Raw genomic sequence first — 12,865 nt, 5'->3', positions numbered from 1 at the left:
CAATTATCCAAGTATGCCCATCCTCTCATCCACTCATTGACACCCTTTCAACATGACCTGGCTGTTGACACCCCTTATGGCCATCCTCATAACGCCCATCCAGTAGCCAGCATTACACTTGGCAACTCCACCCACATCACCAATAAGCTGTTTGTTATGTTAGGTTGATTTATACTGCATACCATTGCCATTTTCATGGACTCCAGGCCTTCACGTGGCTCTATGAGCAGATGTAGGTTGGGTTGGTTGGTTAGTGAGGGAGAGAGGGAGAGGATAGATGTTGTGCCAACCTGGTGATGCATGCAAAACCAGGAGCAACGTGTGAGCTTTCTGGGCATGCTTTGTTTTTGGGCTTGTTGTGTCCGGAAAGGCAGCGTCCAGTATTTGAGTTGTTTGTTGTCGGAGGGTGTTCTTTTAAAATAAATATTTTTGCTTAGTTAGCGAGGGATTTGCGGTTTGCTGTTTTGATTGGTTGTTTCACTAACCCTCTGGGCGTGTGTTGCAGGTGATAGGTCTAGGGTTGTGTAAGAGATAAGAAGGGGATGGTTAGTGGGTTTTGGATGATCTCTGGCTGTTGGATAGTTACGTTATTGATTCTTCATTCTGTATTTATTCAGTGTTTTCTTTGTTACGTGCTAATGGTTTTCAGAGGCGGGCATTGTGTGAGGTTGGAGGGTCTGCTTGTAGATGTGGTATTTGTTTCGTTGCTCTATATTTACCCGGGCCAGTTGAATTGCCAGGTGTTTAGTAATTTCCTGAAAGTTAAGTGGTCTTCCTTCAGGATTGAGTCCAATAGTTTGGCTATCAGATGGGGACGGTGGTGCGTCTGAATTTTCTTTTCTTGTAGTATCTTGTTTCTATTTGGAGGTTGGTAGATCTTAAGCCGCTTCTCGGTTGCTATTGTGTGATTTTTGCATGGAGGAATTTGCCTTCTTGTCCAAGTAGCGATTTAAAGGCAATGCACAGGGCTTTGAAGTTGATGTGTTTCTTCACTGGTAGCCAGTGTAGCGTTCGCGGGGCCAGTGTGATGTGGTCTCTTCTATTTAGTCTCAGGAGTAGGCTTGCTGAAGGGTTTTGGATGTATTGTAGTTTTTTGGTGAAGAGTTCAGGCATTCCTAGGTAGAGACTGTCTGGTTAGTCTATTCTTGATAATACCAAGGAAATGAACACAAGGGGCCTCATTCCGAGTTCGGAGGTAACCACGCCGCTATTTGCGGCATGGCTGCCTCCGAACTCGTCCAAACTCCGGCCTGGTGAATGGAGTAATTACCGGTCCATTCCGAGGTCGGAGGGACCGGTAATTCCCCATTCACCAGGGCCATTCCCCATTCCCATTTGAGCCCCCATAGGGCTCAATGGGAAGTGGGAAGGCGGCAATAACGGGTTTAACGGCACCAGTCTCATTACCGGTGACCGTTAACCCTTACCGCCCTACTTGGAATGAGTCCCCAGGATTCTGTGTGGGAAATTGAGGTGAGGAAGGATCCCACTTAGTAAGCGCAGGAGGTAGACATTTTTGTTTTGCTATTGTTTTGACTTTTTGTTGTAAAGTGAGACTGTTGTGAATGAGGAGTCACAGATGTTATGTTACTGTTGACGGCTCCATGTTGGGTTCCCATGGTCAGGGCCTGCTGAGGGATGTTTGTGTTAGATTGTCATCTTGTGTGGAAATTGTTATTTTCTGTTTTGGTGAGTTTAGTTTGAGGTTGTTGTTTGCCATCGAGCTGTTTATATAGGTTAGACAGTTGTTGAGGGTGTTGTCAGGGTCGTGGTCAGTCGTTATCTTGAAGATGAGTTGGGTTTTGTTTGTGTAGTTGTAGACTGCCAGTCCATAGGTTTAAATGAGTTACATTAGGGGGTCATGTAAATGTTGAAGAGAAGTGGGGAGAGACTTGATCCATGTTATACAGCGCAGGTGATATTTTTTGTGTTCAATGTAAATGGTGGAAGGTTAGTGCATTCGATTCGGTAGGTGAGGAAAGAGTTCAGCCATTGTAGTGCAGAGTTTTGTATACCAGATTCCTCCATTCTCTTCATTGGAGTTGTGCGTTTAACCCTATTGAAGCCAGCTGATGTGTCCTGTAGAATGAAGGCTAATTGGGTGCTGTTATCTAGGTTTATCTTTAGGTCATCCCATTTGGAGAAGAGTACTGATGCTGTTCCTCTCTGACACCAACCACACTGGACGCACACCTACACTACTGATGTGCCATATTACACATTCAGTCATCAGAATTGCAGAATAAGGGCATCAGTTATCATAATCATTTCAGCCTGTGGGTAAGTCAGATCCTGTGCCTCTAAGGTCAACACGATTACCACACCTCCCATTGGTAGATGGACTAATAAAAAGGGGTTGCTACATGCCTTCATGCGTGTCTTCTAAAGTACTCTGAAATAAAACATTAGAAACATGTCACCTAAATGCTATGTACTGTAAACCCATGTTAGAATGGACAGGATTTGTATAGCACGTACCTTATCACAGAAGCACGGACAGGCAGCACTATAAACTCGTGCGATACAGTATTAGTAATCCCTGAAAAGGGGTGGAGTTCAATATACTATTATGCAAAAGGGTCATTTTAAAAAACAATCTTCGTATTAAATTTCATAACAACAATGCCAAGTAGGACCATCGTGCAAAATTCCTCTGTATTGAAAAAACACACCATCAAATATACATTGCTAAAGCACACATTATAATATGTCTCGACGGTGTTGTAACTGCCTTTGGGGAAGAGTTACAGGAAAGGGGAGTGGGTGGAGAAAGGTAATGGAGGCAAAAAAGGAAGAAAAAAGGAAAATGGGGAGTGAAACCACAGAAAGGGGAAATCAAACACTGCAGATCAAAAATATAACAATCTCCTAGAGGCAAAAGGGAAATATGTCAACCTCTTTAACCCTCAGAGCCAGAAGTTCCCACCTCTGCCCCATCATTGCAGCAAGAAACCAGGAAAGTATCTTACAATGACCGATAGCTCACATAGAAAACAGAAAGGAGTATAGAAGAACTCTATATCCCTCAGGAGGATCACTGCTCCCTGTGACACCATGGGTCAACTGGAACCCCTTCAGAAAGGCTTCTGCTGTGTGTGTCTCTACAAACACATTGCGTCTAGCCTAGTGGACTACTTTCGGTTTGGCTGTAAAGTAAATAAATGCCCACACTCCTTTGTCCAACAAGGCTTTCCTTCATCAACATCTTTTTTCTCCAAATCATGGAGGACACACACAGATCAAGGAACAACAAAATCTGCTCACCAACCATTTCGCCAGTATACATTTTACAATCTTCCTCAACTATTCTTTGTGGGGAATGGATCATTAAGGACCATTACTATCATCCCATCCCTCAAGTCTCCTTGTGACATTGACCTCCGAGAGGGAAGACGGTACGTCCTCTGTATGTTGAAGTTATTGCCTTTATCGCCATGCCCTACTTGATGAGTTAGCAGGAACTTCAATTTATTCCACAGTTTGTAAGCTTAAACCATATACAAAACTCTAGGACACCTACATTTATAGAAGACTTGTTTGAAATAAGGGTATGCTTGAAAACTGATTTTCTGCTCTTGCTCTCCATTGCTTTTTAGTGATAGCCTGTAAAAAGTCCCCAGAGACAACCCTACCCCAAGTGTTTAAATAATGATTTACAAAACTACTTTAGGTGTTTTTATGCACCCAGCGCTCTCTAAATGGAATTGTTAATATGTCATGTTCAAGGTAACATAGATGAAATCCTGTTTAACAGGCCAGCCTTAACTGTAGTGCTTTGCTTAATATGTTTTGTATATCATGGCATAAATCTACGGCAAATATTGTAAAATGCAATTGCGATACCTAGACCAAACCATGGTTCCATGCTTTAAGGGGCTTACTGGTGGCCTATCATATTAATTACAACAAACAAACATGATATCATACAAAATGTACAATACAACATAATTATATATTGGTTATTGGAGTTAACATGGTAGGGTTGTAAGACCATAAACCAAAAACAAGTGGAAACATGCGATGATGGAAGTACAAATAAAGAGGAAAACAAAGACAACCGAGAGAAGAAAAATAAAATTACAAATCATGTTTGAATTTAGAACTCCTAGATTATGTTTGAACCATAAAGTGTAATTTGCTATTGTGTTGGTATGTGAATATACATATTCAATGACATTTTTTTAGTTAAGGTGCTGTTAAGTTGAGCAGATTTAACACAACAAAACCTTTGAAATTCAGCAGAGGTGGGAAGGCATGACCAGCATAACTTGGTGCGCTTCTGTTGATGTACCCGCTATTGCCATGTCCCCCATAAAGCCATTTTGGATGGCATAGTGAATCCTTTCTCTTATAGTTTGTAGGTGCTCATGGGCTTTGCAACAGGAACGCGCAGACTAAAGCTGGGCATGGCTTCCCACATCTGCTGAATTTCAAGGGTTTTGTTACATTAAATCTGCTCAATTTAGCTGCACTTTAACTAATGTGTATTCAATGTATTTCAAGGGATTTGTTATGCCATAGATTTTTTACGGACCACTAGCAGTGTCCACTGTGCATGTTGCCCCAATAGGCTTCTTTGGGACCCACTAAGTGAACTATACATGTCTTTCGGGCCCACTAGCCAGGGCCTTTGGCCCTCACCAGTGAGCGAGGCCTTCGGTCGTGCCCACTGTATTGTTTAAAACACGACCGGGCCACCAGCCATGACCTTTGGCCATGGTCAGTTGGACCTACTATGTGCCCATGGCCTCATGTCGTGGACATGGCCACTATACATTTCTTTCAAGCCCACTAGCCAGGGCCTTCGACCCTGGACAGTGAACACGTCCTTTGGCCGTACCCATTGTATATTTGAAAACACTACTGAGCAACTAGCCATTACCTTCAGTTGTGTCCAGTTTAAATGTCCCCCTACTATTATTTGTATTCATCCACATTGTTTTACCCTCTCTTTTTCTTATTAACTTTTTCCCCATAACGACGGTTATTTTAGCATTGTAGTACAAATAACCGTGGTTATCTGTAGGTGCGCACAGATAACCACAGTTATCATTAAAAAGCCAGAAAAATCTAAAATACTTTTCTGACCTCCCAGGCATTTACCAAGTACCCCCTCCTCTTAGCATGCTCCCCCAACTCCCCTCAAGTCCTCTGTCCCTCCCCATCCCTTTCCACTGCACCCGAACACTCATTGTTTCGTAAGACACGCTTTAATTCCTGATTGGATTTCTTTCATAAGCATGGTTATCCCGCGGAATAACCACAGATATTAGAAAATGTTTGAGCTCCGAACTTGGTCCCCAGCCCTGCCCTCAACTCTCTAATTAAATTTTACATGGTGTACTCTTTCCCCCTCCCCGCCTCTAGCTTGCTGCCATTGGGCCTCATTAGGAGTTTGCCGGTCTGGAAACAAGTAAGCTCACCGGCACCTTTGTTTCTGGATCGGCAAACTCTGAGTCTGCCTGCCGGGGCCACTTCACATGACAGGTCTGACCCTGATGGGAGCTGCTGCCACGGTAGGCAGACTGTTCACCGAAGCACCAGCACCGTTGCTTCTGTCACTAAAAATCACGATTAAGAGCATCTCAAATAGTGTAATAATGATTGACTCCTCACAGCAGCAATCAATCACTCCAGAGGGACAACGTAAGCTTGGGCCCAGTGAAGGCATCAGAGCTGATGTAAAAGGAGTCCATCACCACCGCCGCCAAACCGCTGTAAAGTGGCCTTGGGCTGGAGGCAGAACAACACCATAATAAACTGGATCTGGGAGCTGCTCTACACCATGAATGTGTGTCCCAGGAAACTGCTTTTCAATTCTATGCATAAACAGCTATTAGCACCCTGGAGGGGGCGTCGGCCGATCAGGTGGCTAGGAATGCAGGCGTGAACTGCCGGTGCAAGCCAGCATTCCATACTGCCTGACGGCCGGCTCCCCCGCCACCATTTTCCCCCCACCCTCCGTTCCCTTATTTCTTGAATGTTTTTACACCCCCCACTTACCTGTTTGTTGTGGTGGTGCTTCCCCGCTTCTCTGGCTGCCATGCAAAGGGAAGAGAGGCTCCGATGAGCTTCGCTTGGGCTTTTGACTTGGGCCGCCGGCCCGTTAACACCTTTTCCCAGCCTCTGGAACAGGTGCTTAATGCAACATTTCTGTGGTGACAGCAGGCAGTACACTGTAACAATTGGGATAAATCTCACCTTGCATACTGGGTAGCCAGAAATCACCCATTGATAATTTGTGAATTCACACCTTTCGAAGGGTCAAAAAGGCAAAAGGGCAGAGGGCACATGACCTCAGTCACTACACGCTCTGCAGGAGACTAACACATGTCCCACTACAGAACAAGCGAGGCACTCCACATCTGTCTGACTGAACATCACACATCCACTTGCCCATCATTCAGGCATGGTGCCTGAGAGGGGCTTGTGGAGAATTGAGAATAGAGCATATGGCCAATGGTTACCTTTACTTGCCACTGTAATGCTGGTGGTCCTGAACTGCGTTTGAATTCAGCCCTGCGTATGCTGCACCGCTACACACATAGATGAGCTTGAATCCTCTATTGTGTACTTTTTTCCACTACTGTACTTATAAATGGGTACACAAAAGCAAACAAATACAACTAAAAAACAATGACCGTCTTATTTAAGCATTAGTGGACATGAGATTTGAACCCAGGTCACATTGCTGCTTTCTTCTCCAGGTACAGGCTTCCTAACCACTTTGCAAACCAGGACATAACCACAAAGCCAATAGAAGCATATATCAGCTTCAATATAGCTGGCCCATCATCATACATCACCATATGCTCGGCCAAACATTTAGTATGAGCTGCACTGTGTAGCGGGCCATTATTATCTCTTTAGGCCTATCTGCACGGGACGATGGGAATCAACCATAGGTCTCTCATGAAAACAAAGGCTCTTGTATGGTAGCAAAAGGTCAAATATCAATGACTACTACTGCATTTGTATTTAGCTTTATTTGGTTCACAAAGAGAGCTTTGGCAAGAAACACTCTACATGAGCACATATGGCTGACTGGGCGGTCACATTGCTGGATGCCGGACATCAGTACAACTGGAGCAGAGGCAGACCATATAACCAACTATAGATGGGTGGCAAAGGGACAGCAAGAAGGGGCAATAACTGCAAGACAAGTTGAAAACATACAGAATCAGGACGGACACTAGGCCATGGCCCACAGTATCCACAACGACTCTTCCTAAATACTCCCGATCTAGAGCCCTCCACTTGTCCTCCAACTCTCTGCGGGTGAGCCGCTTTCACAAAAAGAGAATTGTGGGTAGATCGTTATCCTCTGCAGTTGCCTCCCTCTGAAATTGCCTGCCTCCCTCTCTCTGAGTTGAGCCAGAGCACCTTAAGATCCGGAAACTCGTCAAGACCTTCATCTTCACTTCCTCCTTCTCTCTCTGTCTCCCCAGCTAACCTCTGTTTTCTTTCTCCTCACCCTCCTTCCTCCTTCTCCTCCCTAAATCTGTTCAGTTTTTGCTGACTGGTTGCCTGGTTCACCTACAGAGCCCGACAGGTCCCAGGCTCCCCCGCCAGTCTTTTGCACTTGCCTCTGGGCCGCTGCACTATGTTCACCAATGCTGCACTTTCAGCTTACACTCCATGAGTGGGGCAACCTCGCTGCACTTAATCCAGGGCTCTGCTGGACTGGACGCACTTGTTTCCCACCCACCCGTCCTATGTCGGGCCTCCATCTGTACTCATGCGTGCCCTAAATGTACTAGGACTAGTAAGTTTGTCTGTCCTGCCCCCCATTTTGCCGCCCCTCCCTAGCTTGGTCGCAACTGTAACACTTCATGCACTTGCACTGGTAGGAATGCCGTCAGGCTTACTAGGCTAGTTTTTCTGTTAGATCATTCGGAAACTTCAAGGACTAAGAATGATTTCTGCATTCCCTTGTTCCCTTCCCTCTTTGAAGCACTTTGAAGCACCCCACCTGTGTATAAGCATTGTATAAATAAACAATTACAATTACAATGAAGCATGTATATATGTTACAGGATGTTCCTGTGTAATATATTCAAATATGTACACGTGACAAGGAATGTTAAGGATCAAGGGGGTAGATCAAGGGGGTAGAGGAATACCAAGTGACTACTCTGGTGTTCCAATGCAAGAAGATGCATTTTTAGGGCCGTTTTGAAACCTGCTTCAGTGGCGATGGACTTGCTGTCAGGGGGCGGGGGGGGAGTGGGATGGGGGGTGCAGTGATTGTGGGCCAGTAAAGTGAAGGAATGCAAGAAAGAAGATTCCCAGGAAGGTACTGAATAAGGATGTTAGGGAAGCTAGAGTTCCCTGCGCCTGAGATGGTAAGTATTGAGAGATGGGGTTGGCTTGGCAGGATGTGGGTGGGTACCCCATGCAGGGATTTCAAGGCAAGAAAGGGGAATGTATATAGGTGATGGTGCATGGCGGCCATCCTGCACAGAGGCAGTGTGCAGAGTTAGGAAAATATCTCTGAGGTTGGAATGGAAGGAGGTAGCAAATGTAAGTAACTTGTGGGATGGGGTAAAGTAGTAGAGAATGAGTCCCATGAGGAGGATGCAGCTGTAATGAATCTTGCAGGGGACAAAGGTGGACATGTGTATTTCAGTAGCATGGACAGTGAGAAAGGAGTGCAGCTTACAGATGTTGAGGAGGGTACACCTGACAGCAACAGAGGCCAAGATAATGAACTGCTGTAGTCTAGGATTTCTCCCACGTTGCGAGCTGTGGGGCTTCCAGTTAGGGTGTCAGAGGGAAAGGAAAGAGGAGAGTGATGACACTAAAAGCAGGGAGGTATTTAACTTCAGTTTTTAAGGAATTTAGCATTAGGCGGTAAAGCTTCACAAGATGCATTAGTCAGCAGGAAAAGTAGGTTGAAAGGTCTGGGGCAAAGAATGGGAAGAAGAAAAAAGCAAAAAAGGAAAACGATGTGGGTATCCTCAGTAAAGGGATAGTAGGAGACTCTACCATAGTGAGTTTGTCAAGCTATGAGGTATAGAGAGTGATTAGGAGTGGACTAAGTGCAGATACTTGAGGGACACCAACTGGTAGAGGGGTTGTAGAAGATGTGCCAGCAATCCAAGAGATGGAAAAGGAGATGGGGAAGGAACTCTCAGGCAAATAGTAGGTATCCCAGAGTCAGCTAGGAGCGAAACGTAAGGCAAGACCATGCATTTCAATGTAACCTTTTATTTAGAGAATCAATTACAACAAATGCCTACTTTAAATAGAAGTAGGATCTTCCCAAAACCACCAAAATTACTGGATGGTTATTCCCTTTGGGCTTCACAGGGCCCCCTGCCTCTGGGAAGCCCTCACAATGCCCCCCATCCTTCTCCCCAAGCTCCCAGCCTTCATGGCCTCTCAACTGTCCTCCCCATTCCTTACATTTCAAAAGGGTCCTGTCACCCCTTTTCAATATGATGGGTGTTGCAGGCTTTAGCTTTTCCTGGACCCTTTTCTAAGCCACATACTAATGTCATGCTTTCCAGGAGGCCCACACCTCAAGATTAACTGTGCAGCATAGTCCGGCCATCAGGCAGGTCTGTTGAAAAAGTCGGCAAGGAGAGCTGGGGAGGTATGCGCTTAGGTCTTCCCTAACTCATGCCACTTATACTTCCTCTTCTCTCTGATCTAATTATATTTTTCCTGGCAAACTCCCATTCCTTCTCCCAGTACCTGGTCCTGCGTAGAGCTGCCATGGTCTGTGCCAGAAACTTCTCATTCTGTCTGGCTACAGGACTGCTCTCCTCCTTCTCCTCAGTCTTGCTTGCACCTCCTGTTACCTCTTTCTCCTCTATCCTTTTTTCTCCTTCTTTTATTATCACCTCTTCTCTACTACCTTCCTCTCTTGTTGATACCACTTCTTTCGTCTCTGTAGCACCTCCAGCTCCTGATGTTACTACTCCCACCTCTTCATCACACGGTATAAGCATCTACAGACTATCACCTCCTGATATTACCACTCCCTCTTCCTTGCCACCTGGTTTTACCACCTACAGGCTACCACCTTCTCCGATTAAACTACCTCTACTGCTCTAATTGAACCAGCAACCTCCATAGCCTTAACTAATCTAGCTCTTACCACAACTTCCTGCTGTCTGATGCTGCCACCTCTCTAACCTCTTCCCTCTCTCTGTCTTCACTTTATCCAACTCTCTTCAATGTCCAGCTACCACAAAAAGTGAGGCCCGTGCTCCTGTAAACTACACAAACTGACTGGGTTTTCTGGGTTTCAGAGTGCTCCCCAAGGGTTGGGGTCTTGGTGAGTGGCTTCTCATGTGTCTTATACATTGGTCAGGATTAGAATTGCCTTCTGCTCTGTGTGCACCTGACTTCACCTTGGGTTTAAGGAGCTGGACCAATCCTTCATCTGGCTTGTCGACCATCTTGGATTTCATTCTTCGTTTCCCATAACGCTCTAGTGCTGCCTGTGCTGGGCCCAGGTCTCCTGTCACAGTGTGTGAATATTGTGCTTGAAAAACTCAGAGCAAACCTTCTAAATCCCCTGGCTGACCCGAGAACCCAAATAGGGGCCTTTGTTATAGAGGCCATCCAGGAAGAGGTCACAGAGAGCCAAGAAGAGGAATCATTGTTGAACAGTGTTGACGGCAGCAGAGAGATCAAAGAGGATGAGGATAGATTATAGGTTTCAGTGACAGAGAAGTAGTGAGAAAGTTTGAAACATGAATAAGCAATGTTTCTATGGAGTGATGGTTATCAAACCAAGATTGGTGTCACTGATTCCTTGTTTCTCCATGTAGGTGTTGATGTGGTTGAACACCACTCTTTAGTGGGGTAGAAGGGAGACAGGTTGATAGTTAGCAGGGTTGTTTGAGTCCGGTGTAGGTTGTTTAAGAGTGGCAGGTTGGCGGCTACCTTTCTGCAAGTTGGGAAGGTCCCAAAGGACAGAAGGCAAGGACTGTCAGTTCCTTAATGGTCTCGGATGCAATGGGACGTTCAAGAGCGCAGGAAGTGTTGGTAGATGGAAAGGTGGTTTCCAGCTCAGTTACAGAGGTGGGGGCATGCAGAGAGAGTGGAGGACATGAAAGTGAGTGGTGGAGGTAAGAAGGAGGGCCTGGAAGGATGATGGGAAGGAAGCTAATGAGAGGAGGTAATGGAGAAAGGAATGTGGGGGTCAAGACTAGAGGTCCTGACTAACGTGCAGTGGTGAGTGAGGGGATTAGGTTGGTGTAATGTCATGACTTGGCTTAGTTGAGGGCAGAGGACAGCATGTATGAGAGGTCTTGTAAAAGGCAAGGAGATTTGGAGAATGGGTTTTGTTCCAAGGGCCCGTAGCGTAGGTGGGGGCGCAGATGTGTTCTTACATCAGGGAAATGGGAGAGGATGTGCACTGACACACTGTCATGGATGAGAGGGGGATTTTGCTTAAAAATCTGGTGCTGAGAGCCGACAACTCAGTAGTGAAGGAGGGCATCTGCTCGTGCCTCATAATTTGCAACAGACTCAAAAGAGAAGCATTCTAGGTGGCTCTTTGGCTTTGTGCTCCACGTTCGTTACTGTGTTTGTTCTTTTGCTAAACTTTTTTCCTGCAATCTCTCAAAACAGACTTGAAAAGGTTAATTTGTGCTCATTTATTCGTACCAACATCTCCCGAAGCCAGTTTAAGACCACAGGACGTTGTCCCAAAGCTTGTATTGTGTTTCACCATTCACTTTACATAAGGTTGGTCATGCATGATATAGTTGGTGGGTTTAGTGCTTGGTTCCAAAGGCTGTTTTAAAGAAATATATATATAGATTCTTCTAGTCTTTTTTTCTTAACGGATGGATGCTTGGCCGTGGCCGTTGGCTGGGCTGTAGCTCATGGTTGTTCTTGGATGTTGACTAGCGGAGAATTCAACGCCTGGGGAGGTGAGGGGGGTAAAGGAGTTTTGGCAAAGTGGTGCTTGAATGCAGCAGTTAGTACTTTTCCAGAGCCTAAGAGGGCCCGCTTAGGGTAATTGCCATGGGGTGCAGAGAGCGCTTGCAGGGAATACTTAACTTGATTAAAATGAGGGTCCATGACCTTCCTTTGGAATTTGTGTTTGGGAATCAAGGGGATGGTGAAAGAGTGGACCGGATATACAACAGGAGGGAGTGACCAGAGTGGGAGGGCGTCTATAGAGGTGACTGGCAAAAGCAAGATGGGGTCCCCTGTTTTGTCACAAATATGGGTAGTCTGTTTGTGGTAGGGAACCAGAGAGTGGTCAAACTGAGGACAGTAACATTTCCTCATGGTTGGAAGGTTGAAGTGTCCCATGAGCATGGCTAAGAAATCACAGGGCGCAGATTCAAGTATTTTATTTTGCATTTTTAAAGCGCTCATACAGCCCGCGGGCATCGAGGCGCTGTTACAGGAATTGTTTGTTTATTAGTTTGTAATTGTTTTTGTCTAGTTGCATATTTATAACGTGCTTAAACACCCAGAGGTTTCTAAGCGCGGACCCGGGGATCGAACCTGTGTTGCTCCGTGTCGTCTTGTTTCCAAGGGGCGCAGTTGCCACTGAGCACTGAGCTATCCTCCCGGGACAAGTATGAGATGCAAATCATGAAAGAAGAGTTTGAGAGTTCCTGAGGGCAAAAGATGAGGTTTATGATGAGAATAGTTGGAGCAAATAGTTGAACCGTAATATATCAAAGCATAAGGGGATGAAGTTGAGTAGGCGAAGGAGAACAGATGCGATGTTTTTGCTGATTAGTAGGCCCGCTCTTCTACCTCTCTTAGGTAGGTAGAGGGGATGGGAGAATTTGGTGTAAGCAGTGCGAAGGGCTGCTAGTGTGGCTGTGTCTTGGGGTACGAGCCAGGTTTCTATGATGTCCATCACTGTAAGCTGGGGGGGATG

The sequence above is a fragment of the Ambystoma mexicanum genome, chromosome 9 (genome assembly GCF_040938575.1).
Source record: "Ambystoma mexicanum isolate Mex_15411 chromosome 9, UKY_AmexF1_1, whole genome shotgun sequence".
Lineage (NCBI taxonomy): Eukaryota > Metazoa > Chordata > Amphibia > Caudata > Ambystomatidae > Ambystoma > Ambystoma mexicanum.
The sequence above is the reverse complement of the archived record's forward strand: the minus strand, read 5'-3'. Positions refer to the sequence as shown.